Source organism: Terrapene carolina, unplaced genomic scaffold (genome assembly GCF_002925995.2).
Source record: "Terrapene carolina triunguis isolate 2854851 unplaced genomic scaffold, T_m_triunguis-2.0 Scaffold88, whole genome shotgun sequence".
NCBI classification, from domain to species: Eukaryota; Metazoa; Chordata; order Testudines; family Emydidae; genus Terrapene; species Terrapene triunguis.
The window spans coordinates 11,869,055-11,876,208 of NW_020664439.1; positions in this window are offsets into that span (position 1 = coordinate 11,869,055).

Genomic DNA, 7,154 nt, shown 5'->3' on the forward strand with positions numbered 1-7,154 from the left:
AAAGGGTCCAGAGAAGAGCAACAAGAATGATTAAAGGTCTGGAGAACATGACCTATGAAGGAAGGCTGAAAGAATTGGGTTTGTTTAGTTTGGAAAAGAGAAGACTGAGAGGGGACATGATAGCAGTTTTCAGGTATCTAAAAGGGTGTCATAAGGAGGAGGGAGAAAACTTGTTCACCTTAGCCTCTGAGGATAGAACAAGAAGCAATGGGCTTAAACTGCAGCAAGGGAGGTCTAGGTTGGACATTAGGAAAAAGTTCCTAACTGTCAGGGTGGTTAAACACTGGAATAAATTGCCTAGGGAGGTTGTGGATTCTCCATCTCTGGAGATATTTAAGAGTAGGTTAGATAAATGTCTATCAGGGATGGTCTAGACAGTATTTGGTCCTGCCATGCGGGCAGGGGACTGGACTCGATGACCTCTCGAGGTTCCTTCCAGTCCTAGAATCTATGAATCTATGAAAAGGGATAGATAATGAGACAGAACATATCATATTGCCTATATATAAATCCATGATATGCCCACATCTTGAATACTATGGGCAGATGTGGTCGTCCCATCCCAAAAAAGATATATTGGACTTGGAAAAGGTTCAGAAAAGGGCAACAGAAATGATTAGGGATATGGAATGGTTGCTGTGTGAGGAGCGATTAAAAAGACTAGGACTTTTCAGCTTGGAAAAGAGACGACTAAGGGGGGATATGACCGACGTCTATAAAATCATGACTGGTGTCGAGAAAGTAAATAAGGAAGTGTTATTTACTCCTCTTCATAACACAAGAACTAGAGGTCACCAAATGAAATTAATAGGCAGCAGGGTTAAAACAAACAAAAGGAAGTATTTTTCACACAACACACAGTCAACCTGTGGAACTCCTTGCTAGAGGATGATGTGAAGGCCAAGACTATAACAGGGTTCAAAAAAGAACTAGATAAATTCATGGAGGAAAGGTCCATCAATGGCTATTAGCCAGGATGGAAAGGGATGGTGTCCCTAACCTCTGTTTGTCAGAAGTAAGGAATGGGCGACAGGGGGTGGATCACTTGATGATTACCTGTTCTGTTCATTCCCTCTGGGGCATCTGTCAGAAGACAGATGGACCTTTGGTCTGACCCAGTATGGCTGTTTTTATGACCTTCTCATAAACAAACTAGGGAAATGCAACCTAGATGGAGCTACTAAAAGGTGGGTGCAAAACTTGTTGGAAAACAGTTCCCAGAAAGTAGTAATCAGTGGTTAACAGTCATGCTGTAAGGGCATAATGAGTGGGAACCTGCAGGGATCAGTTCTGGGTCCGGTTCTGTTCAATATCTTCATCAATGATTTAGATAATGGCATAGAAAGTACACTTATAAAGTTTCAAGATGATTCCAAGCTGGGAGGGGTTGCTAGTGCTTTGGAGGATAGGATTAAAATTCAAAATGATCTGGACAAACTGGAGAAATGGTCTGAAGTAAATAGGATGAAATTCGATAAGGATAAATGCAAAGTACTCCACTTAGGAAGGAACAATCAGTTGCACACATACAAAATAGGAAATGACTGCCTAGGAAGGAGTACTGTGGAAAGGGATCTGGGGGTCATAGTGGATCATAAGCTAAATATGAGTCCACAGTGTAACATTGTTTCAAAAAAAGTGAACATCATTCTGAGATGTATTAGCAGGAGTGTTGTAAGTAAGACACAAGAAGTAATTCTTCCATTCTACTCCATGCTGATAAGGCCTCAACTGGAGCGCCACATTTCAGGAAAGATGTGGACAAATTGGAGAAAGTCCAGAGAAGAGCAACAAAAATGATTAAAGGTCTAGAAAGCATGACATATAAGGGAAGATTGAAAAAAATGGGTTTGTTTAGTCTGGAAAAGAGAAGACTGGGAGGGGATATAACAGTATTCAAGTACATAAAAGATTGTTACAAGGAGGAAGGAGAAAAATTGTTCTTCTTAGCCTCTGTGGATAGTTCAAGAAGCAATGGGCTTAAATCGCACAAGGGAGGTTTAGGTTAGACATTAGGAAAAACATCCTGTCAGAGTGGTTAAACACTGGAATAAATTGCCAAGGGAGGTTGTGGAATCCCCATCACTGGAGATTTTAAAGAGCAGGTTGGACAAACACCTGTTAGGAATGGTCTAGATAATACTTAGTCCTGCCTTGAGTGCAGGAGACTGGACTAGATGACCGCTTGAGGTCCCTTCCAGTCCTATGATTTTATAATTTGATGATTCACAAACAATTTGTTGGGGCTCTTTGATTCAGCCATATTCAGGGCTAATAATATTCAGCCAGTTTTATCCACATTATTTTTAGCCTAGTAAAAGTAGGAAGTACAAGAATTTTTGGAAAAAAGCCTTTCCCTGTGAGATTTTTCAGCCCAAATTGGTAGATATGACCAGGCTGGATAATTTGGATAAGCATCTAAAATGCTGAGATCTTATTTTAGTTGAAATCAACTCCAAAAGTTTTGGGGTCAAATCTTTAGCTGGTGTATATTGGTTCCAGTTGACCTACATCAGATTATACCATTTGAGGATTGGGACCTTAAGATTGTCCCATCACTTATTTTTATTTTATTTAAATATATTTCTATATTAAAGGCTAGGGTGTATGTTTAGCATATATTTCCCTTGGATATGAGGGATGCAGACACTCACCTTTCCAATAAGACTTCCAAAAGGCACCTCTCTGGAGCTTTAAGAACAAAGGCAAATGGGCGAGCCCATGATCCTGACCCTTCCAGCCCACTTTGGGAGGGCTAGTGCCACATTCAACACTAACCTCAAGGAGTTGTGCTTACTGAGCATACTTTGGCTAAACAAAAATACACACATACACTAAAATCAAAACAAGAAACAACAAAGCCTGTGCAATATTTGAACAACTAAACTGGATGCGTGCCTAACCTTAGTAGTCACAGAAGACAACACCTCTCAACAATTAAAATGTTTCAAAGAGAAACCTTTAAAATTTAAGTCTTCATGGGGAGTAACCTAGTTATGAAACTATGTCTAAAAGATACCCAGATTTATGGGCTCATCTTGTTTGTAAAGATAAGTTCCTGGAAAGCGGTTAATAATGTGACAACTCCAAAGATTTTCCAATTTTATGCTTTGCAATCTTTCAAGAAGACAGACTTCCTCTGAGAGCTTGACTCTTAAGAAGATGTGTTTTTCTACTGACATGACCCCTCAGGAAAGCTGTTGCCATTGTGCCAAAATGGTATCAGGCCTAAATGACATTAGCATCATCACCAAGTTGTTATAAGTCATCAGAATTTCTTGTAATAAAGATAAAAATCAGCTAATTGGCAGTCGCCATGAATTTTGGCATAATCTCTTGATATTTCAAATTCTTCTTACAACTGGAGCAATTTCTTGTTTTCTCCCAGGAAAACATAGTAATTGATTCTGTGGTTGAGTTACATCAAGCTGTATACATGTATTTTGAAAGTTTAGTAAGGTTTCCTATCTGTCTTTTACCCTGGTTTGCAGTATTATGTTTTTGCTTTGTTTTGTTATTTATCATTTCACAATTTACCTTCTTTTAAAAAATGTTTAATTTGGGCAATACATCAAAGGAAAAGCAGTTAGACATAATTTATTGTGTTGAACATATTCCTTGCTAATTAGAGGCATATACTGTCCCTTTACTTTTGTCGACTTCTGAAAGATTTCTATCTTTGTTCCCAGATTAAAAAGAAGGTAGGAACCCAATGTGATTCCCATTTAAATCAAAGGGATTTTCATTAATTACTTCAATGGGCTCAGGGTCCAGATTGAGTTTTAGAAAAAAATATGTCCAAAGAGGATCAAGAGAAGTCAAACACTTGGGCTACATCATGTCACTGGGGGTGCCTGGGACAGCCCTCACTGGAAATGCCAGGGTCAGGGCAGGCTCCAAAACGGAGAACAGATACTCCCAAGACTAGTGGGTAACACTGAAGTTATTCTCCTCAACCAGTCACAAACTGTGCTTCTGATTCCCCACACTGGTTATCAAGAAGCAAAGAAAGAAACCACACAGCCCCCTTTATTGCTTTCCAGTTCTCTGGCTCCCAGTCAGCACCTATGTCCAGTACAGTGAGAAGTTATTTTTAAAACTCTGCTCACATATACAAAATGTTGTTCTGACCCCAAATGGTCAGCCACATTACCTGGTCAGTATAGGTTTGGATCTTACCCAAAATACCACACTGCCAGCCAATTCTTTAGTATCTAAAACGAAAGGTTTATTATAAAGAAAAAAGGAAGAAGAAGAAGAGAGATGTTAAATGGTAGAGCAATCACATACATACAAAGACTTCAAAGTCCATATATTAGATTCCTAGCAGTATTGGTGAGTTTGCTGGCTTGAAAGTCCCTCTGGAGTACATCCACAGCTTGGATGGGTTATTCAGTCCTTTGTTCAGAGCTTCAGTTTGTAGCAAAGTTCCTCCAGAGGTAAGAAGCAGGACTGAAGACAAAATGGAGAAGATGCAGCTGCCTTGTATAGTCTTTTGCCATGCGGCCTGTACTTCCTTTGTTTCAAGCACAAGATGCCCAGCACATGGCTTGAAAGGCTTAGAGTTCTGTCCATAGGCATGCCCCTACATGCCTTGCTGAGTCATAAGGTGTATCTGCCTCCTCTCAATGGGTCAGTTGTATAGTTGATGGTCCTTAATGGGCCATCAAGCAGGCTAGGCAGTGCGGATGCCAAACTATCTGGGGGTGTCACCCAGAAGCATAGCACAAGTTTGAAATACAGACATACATACATATCTATAACTCATAATACAAAGGTGATACAAACACATAAATAAGATTATCATATCTGGCAAATTATAACATTTTTGCAGATACCTTACATGGCCTATCTGGCATAACTCATTACAATTTTACAATATTGATATTCATAATATCCTCAAGTGTCCCCCAGATTCCATACAGCATCCATCACACATTATACTACTCATCTTTATTTTTTTTAAAGGGAACATAAAATTGTCAAATCCCAGAGTTCATGCACCAGTTCTTATTGCACATGCAAACTTTGGAAGAACATCTTTTCAAAGTCTCCGTTTTGTTCTGTTTCCTTAGAAGAGATGAAATATTCTGATGAATAATCAACTATCAAATGTGTATTCTTTAAAATACACAATCACTCCACAAGAGACAAAACGCAGTAGAGTTCTACATGCAATGAAAACAATTACATGTATCTTAATATAGCATATATTATGCTTTTTATCTGTCTTTATTTATTTGGGACTTTTTCCAAGTACATGCTAGGTTTGAAAAGTGAGTATTAGAGTATATTATCTCCTGGGTGTGTACGGATGCTTGAATAGATAAGGCCAGCCCAGAGGTGATGTGTAATGTGGTTTAAATACAATACTGTATCAAACTACCTTTAGACCTACTTACATCTACTCTAATGATGTGTAGGAGCATCTAAGGATAAAGGGATCTAATTACACCATGTCTGAATTTGGCCTAATAATTTGAGACACAAGGTCCTGTAGAGAGAGGGTGTGTGTGTATGTGTGCAAATGCACCACTGAAGAGAACACTGGACTGGGTGTCAAGAGATCTGGACTCTATCTCTGCAACTGCCCTGCTGTTTGACTATGATAATGTCACCTTATTTCTGTCTCACTTTCCCCATCTGTACAAAGGGGATAATGATACTTTTTCTCCTTTGAAAAGTGCTTTGAGAGCTATGAATGAAAACAGTTACAGGAAAGCTAAGTATTTTATTAATATAGATAGGCAAAAACTCCAAATTACTTCTGTTTGAGTTTTGGCTATTCATGAACTTCAGAATTTGACCCAAACTCATGTTGAACAAATTCATGCTAACTGATAACTTTTTAGTGTCTCATTCTAAGTAAAGCCCTTCTAGTGAGTGAGAAAGAGAAGAGAGAATAGCAAATAATAATCTATTTTCTGAAGAAGAAAAAAAATCTGAAAAAATATAATAAATACAATAATAATTGTAAGCATTTTATGTATGAAACGATCCTTAAATAAGGACTAATGTAGGTCTTGTTCCCATGATGAATCTCTAATTTACAATGTTCTTTGAATATCAACTTCTAGATGAACAGTCACAAACACATATGACTCTGATCTTATCCCTAAATGGGGTTCTCTGAATGTAGTTACATTTTTCAAAATCTATCCAGTCAACAAGGAAATGAAGTTAAATGGGTTGAGTTGTTATTAGGGATGGACAAACTAATTTTTCCTCATTTTAAATCCACTTCAACATTGTATGACTTGGACGTTATTAGATTTGCATGCCCCTTGGGGTAGGCTGGGGGCTTGTAAATAGGGGAGAATAGTGGAAAAAAGAAGAGAGAAAAATTCTAATAAAAATACAGTATATATTACATAGATCTTGAACATTTGCTTTTTCCTTCCTAACTTTTGGATGGTGTTCTTACATTCCTACATAACAAAAGCTTTTAGCTATTAAAATATGGGTCTAAATTATAGGGAAATGGTTTGCTTATATTTTAACTTGTCTTGTGCATCCAAAAATAGATTGAGGTTTGCCAATCTTTAACTATAATAATTGTTTCTCCTTTCTTGAGGAAGAAGTTATTCTTTCAAAATCAGATCAACATTGTGGGCTTATATGTGGTGTTTACCTTGCAAAAGCCAATAATTCATAATGGTTTCCTTGTGTGTCAGACTGACCCTTTCAGAAGAGGTCTAATCCTCCCCATCATTTTCTAGGGTACCTATTAGTTTCTTAGCGGCCCTGTGTGCTGAAAAAGAGGAAATCTATAAAATAAAATAATAAAAAACCTTATTGAAATTTTTTTCCACCCAATTAAAATTGCTGTGGGTAACAATGTGTACAAGTAGAAAATGTCACTAGTAATAGTGTGTTACCTTGAACTTCAAATGAAACATCATTCATGTTCTCAAGGCTAGAGTTACAAAGGGTTATTTCCTCCTTAAAGAAGACCTTATGTCATGGCAACCTGACTCAGGAGGATGAGCTGATTTCCTGTAGAACTTATCAACTCCACTTATTCGAGACACAAGATGGGTGAGGTAATACTGAGAGAGACAAGCTTTCACACTTACATAGAGCTCTCCTTCAAATCTGGGAAATATAACACTGGTCTACAATTTTTGAGAAGTCGTCTGCTTCAGAGATAAAAT